General features: G+C 36.9%; 1 long non-coding RNA gene across 1 annotated transcript in view; it reads left to right on the forward strand.

Moving 5' to 3' along the window:
• LOC109392630 (uncharacterized) overlaps window positions 1–15,545 on the forward strand; it is a 45,978-nt gene extending 30,433 nt beyond the window's left edge. Inside the window, exon 3 of the long non-coding RNA XR_002126097.1 lies at window positions 15,467–15,545. This is a non-coding gene — a long non-coding RNA (uncharacterized LOC109392630). The remainder of the gene's footprint in view (window positions 1–15,466) is intronic.
• Window positions 15,546–16,124: the final 579 nt, after the last annotated feature.

Consider the following 16,124-nt stretch of genomic DNA (forward strand, 5'->3'; position numbering starts at 1 on the left):
TCCAGGTTGAGCTGTTGTTCAGCATCTTAGCTGTGGAGGGCAGTGTCACTGGCCCTCATATGTGGGATCAGAACCAGGGCCCTCTGGCATCCCAGGCCAGTTCTTAACCATCGCACCACTCGGCTGGCCCGGGAAGTTTTTTTTAGTGGCAGTCAACTTTCCTGCTTTCCCTGAAGGAACATTGTGTAGGCAGCCACTGGCTCCTCAGACAAGTAAGGCTGCCTTTGACCTCAATGCCTCTTCACCTTATTGCTATATAAAATTTGAACACAGAAGCTATATGCCATTGGAACTCATTTGCTTTTACAGCTGAGTTCAGTAAAAAAAAGGATGAAGCACAAGGTGTTTTTTTTTTTTCTCAAATGCAGTCATCATTTCTATTTTAGAAATGCTTCCTTTGAGATCTTTAATAATTGAATTTCAGGAAAGGAAGTATCATAACTGGAAAAAAGCCATACCTGTAGGGAAAACTATATCTGCGCCATCTGTCTTTAAATTAGTCATGAACTGTTTTCGTCTCGGTGAATGTAGCAAGTTATATTTTAAAAGGCAGCAAGACACAAACAGAAAATGTATACGCCACCTACTCTGAAAATTAATTAAGTGAAATATTATCCTTTATGATCTCTCAGAAGTGTCAACCTGAAGTTTATGATCCTCTATTGATCAGCCTCCCAGACTTTAACTCATGTTACCTGGCTACAGGACTAGGGTTCTTAACACTGTGCTGTGCTGTTGTCCACTCTCTCTCCCCCTGCCTAGTTTAAAGTCACTCATGATTCCTTGTTCCCTGATATATTCTCAGGGAGACTACTCTCCTTTTTCACTCTTCCCTGCACACTCTGCTCATCCTGTTTTCCAACCCAGAGGTCACCCATCTTTTCACTATCAGTTGAAATGCTTCCTGTCTGATTAACGCCAAGTCAAACACCAACATTTTATTAACACTTAATATGGAGACAGTAATGTACCACTCTATCTTGCATATATCACGTAACTTCACTTTTAGAATTATATTCAGGTTGTTTATTCAAGATAAAACCATAAAGTCTTATCTTTACTCTTTTGAATTTATTTTTATTAAATTTCATAATATCTAGTACAAATCTGGATATAATAGGCCCTTATTAGCTAGAAATAAGTAATTTCAGTTCATTCTAAAATATGTACATTTTGCAATGATGAAGGAGTTGAAATGTTATCAAGGTAAAATGTTACAAATGGAAAAATAATGATGACAACAAAAAAACATAATTTCATCTCTTGGCTGCTTGCAAAATTTTAGAATATTTTTTGAACAAATACTAAATGAATATGATAATGCACACTCTTTGGGTCTAATATTCCCAAAAGGGAATAAGTATGGAAATACAAGTGGGGGTGGTAGGGAATGAAAGGAGAGTCCCTTGCTACCTGTATGTATGTGTATGTATGTGCCTAAGAAAAACACAAGCAGACTACACCTCCATTGGGAAGCAAATTGACCATACAGGTATCTGCAAACTCTTCAGGGATAGAGCCCGGGTCACAGTCAACTTTGTATCCCAGGGCCGACGATGGTTTCTGAAACAACAAAATAATTAATTTTTATTCAACTAAATTGAACTTTTTAAATGTTGAAGCAGCAAATATTTCTCATACCCAGCAGATTAGTTTGAGTTTTTAAGACATACTTTGGCTACTTTGTAAAAATATTTGAAACTCTAAATATTAGAGAAAATATAAAAGTAAAAGAATGAAAGCAGAGAAATAAATTTGACAAAAGCAAATTGATATTTATTACCAGGCATCTGACTGTAGCAAATTATTGCAGTTGGATATTGTTCTCCTTTGAGTCTTATGATAGATTAGATACAGAAAGAATCATATGAGGTGTTATATTTTTTAGTATCTTACAGCAGAAAGCATATAACTTGGGTTAAGTGACAATTGTATTCTTAGACTACATTTAAAGAGTTTTTCACCTCAGTCCTTATGTAAGGGAAATTAGGTACTATTCTCATAAATAATTACATGTATTTTTCAGGTAGTTTGGGAATTTGAAGTTGAACAGTCTTGAATTTGGATCCTAGGCCCTGCTAGTTGTATGACTGTTACACATATTCTTTAATCTCTTTAAATTTTAGTTTTGTCATATGTAAGATGAGAATAATACTACTGCCTATCTTGTAAAATTGTTTTCAATCAATATACAGGATGTAGAAAGTATTCAATAAATTACAGACATATGATACTGTTATTGTCTCACTGAGGGCTAATTTATGACAGATACAGCCTAGAGAAATTAGATGATTTGGAAAATGAGTGTGTGTACTACTGTCACTCTGAAATATTAGATATCTCAAATAATCTTGAGGTAGGTGTCAAATCACAGTCAACTTGGCATGATTTTTATGATAAGCTTTGTGTTAATATTCCACATTTCTGATCATAAATACAGCTGACTATGAGAAATCATGTTACTACCCTGTTGTAAAATTTTAACATCATAGCTTATTCTTCCACAAAATAAGCAAGCAACAAGAATCTATCAAGAGTAAATAATATTTAGGAGACAAAGACAAATGAAACTTTCAGAAATAAAAAATATATTCGTTAAACTAAAACCAAAATGGACAGTCAAACAGTAAATTAGAAAATAACTTGTTAAATGGAATATATATCTGAAAAAATTTACAGATTATGAAAAAAATGGTAAAGAAATATATTAAAGAGTAGTTAAAAGATATGCCGGAATCAATGAAAATGTCTAACTTAAATTTATTTGAAGACCTAGAAAAGAGAAAATTGAGAGACTAGAGGAATAACAATGTTTAAAAAGAAAATGACTGAAAATATTCCAGAACTATTGAAAACCATGAATCCACAAATTCTGGAAACAGAATATATTAAAGATGTGTTGCAACTTATAAAAATAAATCCATACATAGACAAATCATTGTGAAACTACATAACACCAAAGACAAAAAAATACCTACTTATAATTAGCCAAAGAGGAAGAACAGACACTTGGGTATGATCACAAAAACTCATATTATCAAACAGGCTCACACAAAACACTGAGGTGTATTCGACTTCAGTATCCAGGAAGCCCCAAATGTTACACCCCATTTCCAGAATACCTTCTCCTCACCAGTATGTACTTGGGTTTAGAGTGTTGAGAGCTGAGTATGGGCCAAATTAGCACAGAAAAGCCACTGTAAATACCTTCCATTCTTCAGTGCAACTGCAGCATATAAACTGCAGGCTATTTACAATGACCCATCTGATGGAACAGATACACCATGCTAAAAGCTTCTATAGCTAAATCAGTACATTGAACCCCCTGCATGACCCTTATGTATTTCTTAGTAAATTCCACTGGTTAACATTTGCAAGGAGTTCTGCTCAGAGTCAAGCTTGCCTGTGGTGTCTAGGTCGATAGAGGAATTGGGTTACAGACCCATTTTTATTCTTTTCATTCCAAACTACAGAGGAATAACAACAATAGGATTACAGCAGAATTTTCAATAGCAATGATGAAATCTAGAGGATATTATTATCAAGAAAAAAGTAACTCTGAACTTAGAATTGCATGTTTAACAAAACCTTTTAAGAATGAGGGAAAAATAAACATATTTACATTAAAAAAATGAATTTGCTACCTACCAACAGCCCAGCATAAATCAGCGTTTAAAGACATACTTCAGAAGAAGTAAGATCATCTCCAGTGGTCTTAGATGCACAATAACCGCTGGACAAATAAAATGATAAGTTTTATTATGCTATTATGTGAAAATTATATAAACTAATATGACGTTTTTCAAAAGGCAAAGGAGAAAGTCTGACAGGAAGACAAACCCTGCTCTAGTGTGCTTCCTTTGAAAAAAATTCTATGGAAATATTCAATGTCACTTGGTTCCTGAAGAGGAAAGCCCAAGATTCAGTGACAGGAAATGGCAGGCATTTTAGAGGAGCTTCAGAATATTCAGTGATATGGGCATGGATTGCAGGGTGTGGCAGAAATGGGACCAGAGAAGCATAAAGGGGCCTCAGGACTGGGGGTCTTGAGAGCTATGCTAAGCAGTGTGGTTTTTATGCCTTTTATATGCTATCACTGTTTCTAATACCCACTTTTATAACTGCACTTACACTAGATTATGATCCTTTACTTATTTATATTCCCTATTACAGTGTGAAGCCCTCTATAGAAGTGTCTAATTTGACTTTGCATTATCAAATATTTAGCAGTTTCTGGTACATAGTTATTGCTAAAAGCATGCTCATTAAATGACTAAATAATTAACATTATGTTCCTTGGCCTCCTTAGATAGATTTAAGTATCTTCCTGTTTGTGGCTCCATATAGCCTATGCATATCTGCTATTCCATGTACTTCTTAAAAAAATTGTCTCTGTTAGACTGCTAACCCTATTTGCCTCTGATTTCTGTCATAAGATGCTTCATAAGTGTTAGTTTGGTAAACAAATATAAGTATGCGTGCATTAGTAAATGAAACAAAACTCCATAACGGGCTGAGTTACGTGACAAATGCTCTCTAAGGAGGAGAATCAATGGTGCACCAGAGTTTACTTATACCCGTTCATGAGAGTCAATTGATAAATATTCAAGAATTTTGCGAGCTAGTTGATATCACATTGGTATCTGAAAATAGGCCCTGATAGAAACAATGTACACCATGGAAATCAGCAAATGCTATAAAGGGGTTTTTCATTTTTGTTTTTGCCAGAAAGCCAGTCGTAAACATTCAGAACCCTTATCCTTACGTCAGATGTTTGTACATGTTATATCTTGGAAGGAAGGATTTGTGAATAGGCGAGGCAGAGTCCAGTTGCTCCACAGCTGTTTTAATACAGACCTAGATCATTAACCAGATAATCACCTCCCTTACTCCTTTCAGCTAAACACAGGATGTGAGACGACTGATGTAATGCTTTGCAAACTGCATTAGCTACGCTAGATGTCTACCAACAGATGACTAATTTTCCACTGGCCGAGAGGTTCTTTCTCACATGGAGGAATGGACCAGAATCATTTGTTGGGTCAGCTCGTTGTAGTTCCTTGATAGTTACATTATTTGTTATTTATTGTCAGTCTACAATTCCTCTTCTTTATTTTTCATGTTTGAAACTCAGTTTCTGAGTAAAGTCATGATCTTATGCTCATAATATGGATTCAAATGAATGTAACTTTACAAAACAAAGGAACTGACTTAGTTTTAAGATTTAGTAGAAGCAGAAAATGGTAAGGCGATATAAATGCAAGCCCTAAAAATAAATAAAATGAAAATAACACTAGTAGGTATATTGTGGAAATACAAAATGAATGTAGCCAATTTTGCCAAATGTCCCATGGTACAGATGACAAGATGTCTAGCTCATCTCAATAAACAATATTGGCAGAACTACGACATGCCAGGCCCTGTATTATGTGCATAGAGTTCAGTGGTGTGCCAATCAGTAATGTTCCCTTCCTCCATGACGTCTAGTGGGGGATCTGACAATGAAACAATTAAAATACAGGTGTAGTTACATACTCCGATGAAGCAGTTCATAATTACTGGCTCAAGCTCCCACCATAAAACAGGGAAAGCTGCTTTTACCATGCACACTCCAAGCAAGGTGTCAAACCAGGGAATGTGTTGGAAGGCTCTGGACATATCTCACAAAATCAAAAGGAAAATCATGTTGTAAGAAGGGAAGGAAGACGGCAGATTCATGAACCTGGTAGCAGGAGACTGTGTACATTTTGTCCAGAATCTCCCTGACATTTAAGAAACTGAGCTCACCTAACTCCCAGGCTCCCTATATTCTGATTGACCAGTTTGGCTCTGAAATCCAACTTTGGGGATCAAATAACTTTGGCTATGTTGACAATGACATTTTCTATAGATATGCCCCTTAAGAATCTTTACTTCCTAGTGTTGAGGCTGGTTCCCAGGGAACGATGACTTGTGCGTCTGGTAATCACCTCAGAAGGTGCCCAAAGTACCAAAGTTACGAAAAACACATGCAGCAAAGAGGCAGATAAGCAGATAAGATAAGCTAATAGGGGTCAAAGCAGCCAGAGTAAAAGTAGAAGTCTTCGTGACTAGTATTGTCACTCCCGATCCACCCAGAAGGTTATATTAATTAGCCATATTCAAGGACATTGTTGCTCAGGCCTGACTTTCTGAAGCCATTTTTTCTGAAGCAGGAAGCAGCACCAGCTGGTAGAGTTCACTGTGCTCTGTCCTCAACAGCAGTTGTATTCTTCAGACCAACTCAATTCATTCAGTCAATTCTTTTTTTACATACCAGTATTATTCACACCAAAACAAAAAGAGTACTTGAAGAAAATAGTAAAGACAGCAACCTTGTGTTAAACACAGGACTCATACCTGTTAACCTGGGACCCTGGGGTTTGAATAGCTTGACTCTGCTGTGAAGACCTTTGACTATGCTGTCGCTCTAGATAGTGTAGTGGGTCGGCTAATGACTACTCAGCTAACACTCAACTCCTTTCCTCTGCATTATGCTAAGGGCCAGAAAAATTCTCCAGACTGTCAGGGTTAGCATAAAACTTGATCTCTTCTTCCGTTCAGAATTCCTTACCTCCTAATACGATTACCTATACTCTTCCAATGGAAGTTGGGATTTATTTTCTCCACTGAAACTGTCCTTGCTAATTGCTAAATCTCCTTTGAACGTAACTCTTCCCCAGAGCGCCATTATCAGCCTTTTTTTTTTTAAACACCATCACTTTCTTAGGAAGTCTTATCTACTACCTTAGCTTCAATAATTTTAAATTATGTATAGATATTCTCATTTCTGTACCTGTAGTTCAGACATCTCACTTTAGCTCCAAAAAGCCTATTAAATATGTCTTACTGTCTATTCTCCCTAAAATTAAAAACCAGCATCCAGATGAAATTACATCTTGCCTTGAACATCTACCTCTTCTATTTTTGCTATTAAATGGGCATTTGTTTGTCATCTGCATTTGGCCAATTCCTTTGAATACCTCCCTTTTGTTTTTGTAATTCTCACGCTATAAGTCCTGCCTTTTAAAAGTAGAAGCCAGAAAATTCCTTTGCATCTACAGTATAGGCATAAGAACTAGATTCGATCAATCAGGTTTCATACATTATATGTGCATATAATAATAACTGAAACTTGACAAACTTCTATAGCATTGACTATTCCTTGTTGAAATAGTCAGATGTCAGATCTGATTGTGGTGTCAGATCTACACTGTGATATTCAGTTGGGTCCCCAAAGTCTCTCCATTTCCCTCAAGATAATGTACAGTGTCACTAACATGGTCCTCTATAATTGGTCCTTACTAGTCTATATAATTTGGTGTCACATCAGTCCCCTTACCTAATAGCAAGGAGCTATTATCTTGCATATAATGCTCACCTTATATACAACATCTCAAGGTACATCATTCAAAGGCAATCAACGTGTTCAACTTTTTTACCCTTATTAAATTAAATACAAATATTTAAGTTGATTTGTTAGTGTGTCCTATCCCTTGGGTACAAGTTAGCTATGATTTGACAGAAAACTGTGCAATGACCATGTTTCCATATATGTTTTATATAGCATACAATATTTTTGGGTTTATGGAATTTTATTTCCTATGCTCATTCAATGACTATAAATACCTGTTAAAGAGAATTTAGTTGTCGAGTTAGTGCTCCCCCTGTTGTTCAGGAGGTGATCTGAAAGTTGGGCTCGTTTTACTCTCTGACTTGCATAAAAAATAGTGGTAACAGCAGAAGGAGCAGTAATCATCTTTCTTCCTATTGCTGCCTCCCTGCGCCGTCCAAACGGTCACTACTAAACTTTCCCTGTGGAGCTGAGCACATCTGTTTGGATGAACAATATACCCTTCAGAGTCTATCTTCTCCAGGTCAAAGCTGGATTGAGGGCAAATTGGTAGAAAGAACACACTGTATAGAAGGCTGAATGAATAGCTTTTGAAAGAGATTTTCACTTAATAAGGTAGTTAAAGAATAAGAAACTGGCTTCCCTGAGTTCTTGGCCAGAAACAAGAATAGTAACTATTTGCAGTGAAAGCCTCTAAAAATATTCCCATCAGAGAGACTCTCACTCACTCTGTTTTCTTGTTGTCCAGCTATCCATCAGGACGATGCAGGTAGGGGAACTCCTGGCTTCAGCTCCGTTGGGGATCTGGTGCAGAGCAGGTTCTCGTCAGGATGGTGACCCGGTGTTCTCTGGATTCAGCTGCTTGGCACCCTGCTCCAAACCAGTTTCTTTTGGGAAGCACTTTGGATCCAAACAAAATAAGGGGTAAAGCCTAGAAACAGTTATTCTACTGGACGTAGACATGTAAAGGGACAGAGATTTCCTTTAACAAAATCCAGGGCTATTAAGAAGAAGAAAGGAGGAGGAGATGGGGAGCTAACATTTACTGAGGCCTAGTCTGTGGCTCACGGTGCTACAAGCTTGACAGGTTATTACATTCGATCATCAGAAAGATATTTTGCATACAAAATAGTTTCCTGTTTCTAAGAGGATGAAACAGAGGTTCAAAAAATGAAGTCATTCTTCCCATTGCAAAGAGGTGGTAAGAAGCAAACTTAGGACTCACAGCTAGAGAGGTCTGATTTTAAAAATCGTGCTCTTTCTACCATGTGCCTTTCTTACAAGATTTGTCTTGGTTTTGGTATTAGTTTTTTCAAAAACTAAAAACTCACTTAACATTGATCCCCAGGATTCATAAACTATCAATGAACTAGTAATTTCTTTATGAGGCAAATTAAGATTAATAAACTAGTATTTATAAGAGCTGGGCCTCTAATGACATTCTGATGTCATTAGTGGCATAAATTATTAAAAAAGGAGAGGAAAACCTGAACATATCAAATTTTTTTGAAGATGTTGAACAAAGAGATATGGCAGAACACATTGCCAACTTATTTACTATCTCCATTATATAAAAATATACAAACAACACTTCCCTTAGAAATTAATTCAATGTATCAGACAGGTTTTGATATTCTGTTCTAAACTACAACTAATACAATAAATGAACTCAGAATACCTTTTGTGAAAAGAGGCCAGAGACAAGCCAGAAATTGTCTTTGAATGAGAACACACACTTTGTAGGGCCAAGGAATCTCTGGACACTTTAATGTGACTGAATAAGGAACAGAAGTCACTAACTATAGAGTGGGATAGAGAGTACCGCACATTTTTGCGATGCTGTAGCTATTTCCACGGCTAAGAATATGGTGTCTCAGAGTCATCACATAGCCAGGAAACCGTCACGTACAGACTAATTGGCAGGACAAGTGTGTACTGCATTGCAGTGACTATGTGATAGCAAGCTAGGTGGAAATGTCACAGCGCGAGGGAATAAACAATGCAACCCAGCTCACAGACAAACGGCTCGCCACCCTGTCTCCTAAAGCTCATAATTCCCCTTGAGTGGTTCACCGTGAGGCCCTGTCTATGTAAGGTCAACAGTGATCTGTGTGAATGTGTAACATTCCATCAAATATGCTGTTTTGCTTGTATAACATCAAGCTACTAGGCATTCATTTATTTTCCCATTCATTGGTCACATACAGTTTTCTCATTTGGATGTTTGGTATCATTTAAATATGCTCCAAGACTCATTCAAAAATTAAAAACACTCCTTTCTTATAGAGTTCAAGTTTGCAGCATGATATCACCACCTGGATATAAATAACAGGCATATTAATTGTCCTGCTGCCTCCCTCACGTAAGGTGGATCACAGACTCCTATCTCTTCTTTCCAGTAGAAGCTTGTGTTTTGGTATTTCCAGTTTATAGTTCATAAAATCCCTAATCCGCAATGTTCTTCTATTTTTATATCTGCAAAAACTGAGCCTAGATGACACAGGAGTTATTTAGGATGTTTTTGGTCCGCTGGGCCACACCAAGAGGCCCAGTCTTCTGCAGTAGCCGGGCACGTTGTTCCTGATACGCTGCCCACTTAGGCCAGGGGCCCACTAGTCATGTGGCTCCTCGCGGCCCAACCACCACAAAAATCACCTTGAGTCTTGTCACTATCAACCTCAGAAGCCTTTATCCATGATCCAGACTAGTGATTTTTAGCTGACAACCCACCAGATAACCTGTATTGTCACTATAACCAGATATTAACTTTATTAACATTAAAACCACAAAATTTTAGAGCTAGAGGGAAGCTTCTGGGTCATCACAGAGTTCCCCTCCTTTGTATGAGATGGGAGGAATCGGAAGCCAGGCCAGGTATTGGTGGAGGTAAACCATTATAGGTTGGAGGATTTTATACAGAACAAGGCCATGCAATTCTTAGGCACATGGCTCAGAGAAGTAGGCAAAGAATTAAAAAATACAGAGAGATGGTCCACACCATAAAAGTGCACGAAGACTAAGAATTGTCACAGGCCTAAAGGCAGCTCACAAGTGAGTTGCTGAGGAAGAGGGTGTCATCTTGGAGAGGAAGGCCTTCCCTGTAGGACCTGGCTGGCTGGTGTCACCAGGTTAACCAAGACTCTCAGGCCTTCTTTCAGCCATTGATTTGAGTTGTTCCTAAGTTTGATCTAAGAACTCTTCTTCTGGACCCCAAAGAACTTCCATTAAAAAAAAAATGGCAGTACACATATGTACACTGATATTTTATGAATTTCAATTAGGTAAGCTTTCCTAGCTCTTATTTCCTAAAAACTCTTACCTCCTTCCTTCTCTTTAGCTCTTTAATCTCATTCTATTGTTATTCATGCACTTGTTTGCTTTTTCTTCATTCTTACATTCATTCATTCCACATTTATCGAATACTTGCCTGATGTGATGCACATTCCACATCCTGGATGAGATATAGAAATGTATAACATATGTTCCTCATTCTGAAAGATTTCACAGTCTCCTCTGTCAGACAGGCATGTAAACAGACAAATTACAATACAACAAAATGAGAACATACTCTTTATAGGGCCAAGAATACAACAAAAATGATAGAATGGCTGTTGGAGCCCAGGAGAAGGTATTTTCTATTATGCGTGGGGTCATCTGAGGTGAGAGAGGCTGGCCAGACAGAAGGAAGAAAGGTCCTTCTTTGCAAGTAATAGTATGTACAAAGGCACAAAGTTATAAAAAGGACTGGTGATGTTTGGGAAATGTTGAGATGTTTCATGTGGGCAGAATAAAGAGATACATTTGATGTGACATCACCAGAAGTTGTTTGACTCGATGGACATCAGAAAAAAAGAAACTCCAAGCTTTCTAACTTAGGAAATATGCACTAAATAGGGCATATAGTTGACACATCTTTAAGCAAGTCCAGGAATACAGCATAGAGTTTCAGTTTGGGATACGAGAATGTATAAAACTCTGAGGTCATTTGTAAAACAATTATTGTTTTGCCTTTTCAGTAGTTATAAAAACAGTTTTCACCAATATAGATGGTCTTGCTTTGTCCTCAATAATCAGAAGATAAAATAGATAAATGCAGTGGCAGATACTAACTTAAAAAAAAAAAGCTTTATTTCCTGCTATTGATAATAATACTTAAAAGCTTAAACTTTTACACTTAGTTCGTTAACCCAGGAGACTTAATTAAAAATGTGGTCCAGGGCTGGCAGAGTGGCGTGTTGGTTGAGAGCTGGCTTGGGACGCCAGAGGACTCTGGTTCGGATCCCACATATGAGGGCCAGTGACACTGCCCTCTACAGCTAAGATGCTGAACAGCAGCTCAACCTGGAGCTGGGCTGCCGTGAGTTGCCAGCAACTGAGTAGACTGCAGCCCCTGCTGCAGTGGGTTGCCATGGGCTACCGTGAGTGCCCAGCAGCCAGCGTGAGCAGCCAGCAGCCGCAGTGAGTGGTGGTCCAGAAGCTGGTGACTGATCTGCCTCACCCAGGAAGAGCACAATGATGGTGCCAACGTGGGCCAGTGAAGCAACGTCCTCTACAACTAGACTGAAGAACAAAAAAGGACAGCAACTTGTCTGTTCCCCTTCCTCCAATTCCCTAGCGCTGTTCCCATCCCCCAATTCCCCAATAAAAATCTTTAAAAAAAAGTGGTCCAACATTCCAGTATTATTAATTATTTAAATTAATTAAAACAGTTACACACATAACTTGTAATACTAATTGTTAAGATAATTCAAATTAGAATGGATGCAGAACCTGAACAAAGTTGGAATACATATATTAAAAATAAATGAGATCGTGATAGTGGAAAATAAAGCCATTATATAAAAGAAAAAGTTAACTGATTTACCACAGTAAATAACTCAGTTTTCTGCTAATTGGTTCCAGTGTCTGTTGTTCTATGGATATATCTACATAATATGTTATAAAGTCATATGAATCATTGTATTAGAATAATATATTTCTTATGTTTTCTTTTGTCTAAGTTTTTAAATTTTAAAATGGTTTGAAATATATAGACAAGTTGTAAGAATATTTTTAAATATCTTACATTACCACAGTACAGTTATCAAATTCAGTAAATTTAGCATTGATACAATAGTTTTATCAAATCTACAATCTTTAGTACAATTTTGACAATTTTCTCATAATGCTTAAATAGTACTTTTTCCTTCAGTACAAGATCAATCTAGATTTATACATTGCAGGAAGTTGCAATGTATTCTATCATCTGTAAATATAGGGTTGTTGGAAAAGTCATGATACATTTTTGCAACAAAAAACATAGAAAAAATATGTCATGACTTTTTCGGCAACCCAATAGTTTGCCAGGCAGTGACCTTGATAGTTTGAAGAATACAGACAAATGATTTCATAGAACATTCCTGAATTTCTATTTGTCTGATGTTTCCTCATAGTTAGAGTCAGGTAATGCCTTCTTGGCAGGAATACTACAAAAATGATGTATTTTTTAGAGTGTCATATCCAAAAGCTATGATATCCACTGATCTCTCCTTTGGTGATGTTAATTTTGATCCCTGGTCAATGTGTGTCTTGTTTCTTCACTACATATTCATTAATTTCCCTCTTGAAACCATTAAACAATCTTTGGGAGACACTCTGAGGCCATGTAAACATTCTGCTCTTCATCAAACTCCTCTCCTACTCCCTGCCTGCATATCCATCCATTGATTATTCTTCCCCAACCAATATTTACTATAATAGAGGCAAAATGATAATTTTGCAATACAGCGTGGCCTCCACACTTAACAGTTGTCATTCTACTCCAAGGATGAGCCCTTTCCTCTCCTCTATTTATCAGTCTCCATTGTGGACCCATGGATCCTATTTTCTTTGATGACATCATTGTTCTTATCTACTTGAAGAATCAAAATGTCTCAGATTGCTAAGGTGGGGACACTTCTGGCTGGGTTCTGTGTTAATTTATTCCCCCATTGTGTGTGTGTGTGTGTGTGTGTGTGTGTGTGTGTGTGTGTGTGTGTGTGCGCGCGCGCGCGCAGTTTCTTAATTTCTGGCACAACAATGGGTTCCAGGCTCATTTTGTACTTTCCTTGTCCCAACCCTGGAATAAGCTGTCTCATTTTATCAGCTTTATGGAGCCATTTAAAAGATTAAACTTTTTAACATTTAAAACATAAGCCAAAGACTTACTCTGACATTCTGGATATATTCCTCATTCTTGCTTGCTTTGCTAATGAGGAAAGGTATTAAAATGCTCTCTCTTTAACAGATGTGCAGCACATTAAAAAAATTAATCACACTTCTATGGATTAAAAAAAAATCAACTCTAAGGAATCTCTAATAGAACTTGTAAATCAGAGAATACTATGCTGGATCAGAATATTTTCCTCGGCCTCTAAGGCATGTTAACAAGGACTGAGGTGTTAATAACACAGTTAAGTATTGCTGAAATGATGGGAGCAACTGTAAAATCTATATTTGTCTGCCTGCCATCTGCTGCTCATTAGCTCAGTACACCTATCAATTCCGGTGACACAGCTCTTTGCATTCTGCCACAACTGTCAGCAGTAAAAGTTTGCTTTCATAACTGGTTTTTAAGTGATTTGAAACAGCATATGTTATTTTTCTAAATATGATCTTTTATCATGAGTCAATAATGACTTTCTGCTTTTCAAAATGATGCATATTCATTTATCAAAACTATCTTGGTTAAGTTACATTAGAATACAAAGATGGGGTATGTTTGGGAATAGGTTAGTAGGCCCTGATTCTAAGACAAGCTATAACACAATGAAACAAAATTGCAGTCTGATTGATTTTACTCGTTTATTGCATTATGCAGGTTATAGAGCTCATACTATGTACTTTAAGTAATGCAAATTATATAGTCTGAGATGCATATCTGAATCAAAACTTTTGACAAAGGAGAAATTTTGAAATGAGTGTTGTTGGGTTTTTCTGTACCATTTTCCTTCTAGAAGCGTTTTTGTATTTCTGGACTTATTTGAGTGAAAACAAAGACAAAAATTATGTTTTTTCCTTTATAGTATTTTAGCCAATATTTCTAAAGAAACAAATATGGTATGGTGTGGTGTGGTATGGTATGAGAAATTTGTATAACTTTTGAAAGCTTTTTCCAAGCTTTTGATATGGCATCAACAACTCGGGGGTGGGGGTGGGGGTAATTTTTTAGTCCCAGGGCCTCTGGCTCACCCATTGGGTGATAAGTGAAAGAGGATTGACCAATTGTTCTCACAGTTCCCTTCCAGGTTACTCCAACATGTGAGACACTTTTTCTGGATAGCAATGTCCCAGCATGCCACAGTCAGAATACAGGATTGGGAACCAAATGGGCCTGTATTTGAGTTTTGACCACTCCAAAACTTACACAGAACACTTAAACTCACAAATTTCACTCTCATAGTGTATTAAATGAGGGATGATAATAACCACTTCATAGGACTATTTTGAAGTTTAACTGAGATAAACTAATAGAAGTGCTTTAAATATTTTTAAATGTTACTTATACTTATTATATTAATGTTAACATTATAGGTTTGTGTTCATTTTATCTGGATGGCCAATTAATAACTTACAAATCAATACAGTTAGACAAATACTATACAAATGAAAATTATAATAAAACACTTCCACTAAGGATTTTATTACATTGTGCACTATCAAAATACTTTTAAAAATACTTTTTTATTTTTAACAGTCCTCTAAGTTATAACTTATTCCCATTTGGCAAGTGAGAAAAATGAGGAATGAAAATGTTAAATAATGTGCCCAATGTTTTTAAGTGACAAAGCTGATATTTGAACTTAGACCTGCTGGATTTCTGTCTTCATCAATTTCTGTCTTCGGTGTTAACTTTGTTATGGGCCTTGCTAACTTTCATTCCTAACCAGTAGAAAGCTGTGACTTGAGAAGAGGAAAGAATTTTCCATGGGCTATAATAAAGTGTGAGTGGTGCTGGGAGTGCTCATTGGTGAATTTCATTGTGAACAACTGAAAATATCATCAGAGACAATCACTGTGAAAGCTGGAAGGCAAAGGAGAGCCTGAAAGAGAAAATTTCCTTTCTGTTTTTTTCAGATGGTGGATGGCACCTGAAAAAGAATTGTGGGAGAAAGCTCTGTAAAGGGTTGTATTTAAAAGATCAGTGAGGGGGGTGGCTGGTTAGCTCAGGTGGTTAGAGCACAGGCTCTTAACACCAAGGTTGCCGGTTCGATTCCCACATGGACCAGTGAGCTGCCCCCTCCACAACTAGACTGTAAACAACGACTTGACTTGGAGCTGATGGGTCCTGGGAAAACACACTGTTCCCCAATAAAGTTAAAAAAATAAATAAAAACAAAAAATCAGTGAGAAAGAGCAGCTCCTCTTATTTTAATTTTGTAAATTAAAACAAGCACAGCCAATAATAAAACCTAGACACAAACAGATGCAAGTTACTATGAAAACAAAAAAGTCCAATGACCTGAAATCTAAGATGTATGGTTCTTATTAAGAGAGTGAATAACAAAAGAAGATTAATAGGTTGGTTTAGAATTTGCTTACTACCACACCACGTTGAGTTAAAGCACACTTATCCAGATCAAACAAGGAAGAAAGACAACACACATGGTTATGGTTGGATTTGCTCTACTTGCTTTTGTTCATTTAAGTCATTCTTAGGCTTAAAATTTTAATTTACTGATTATAATAGTTGGATTTTGTTTCATGGCAAACCACACAACTTAGTGTGATAAAG

Source organism: Hipposideros armiger, unplaced genomic scaffold, assembly GCF_001890085.2.
Source record: "Hipposideros armiger isolate ML-2016 unplaced genomic scaffold, ASM189008v1 scaffold_340, whole genome shotgun sequence".
Classification (NCBI taxonomy): Eukaryota; Metazoa; Chordata; class Mammalia; order Chiroptera; family Hipposideridae; genus Hipposideros; species Hipposideros armiger.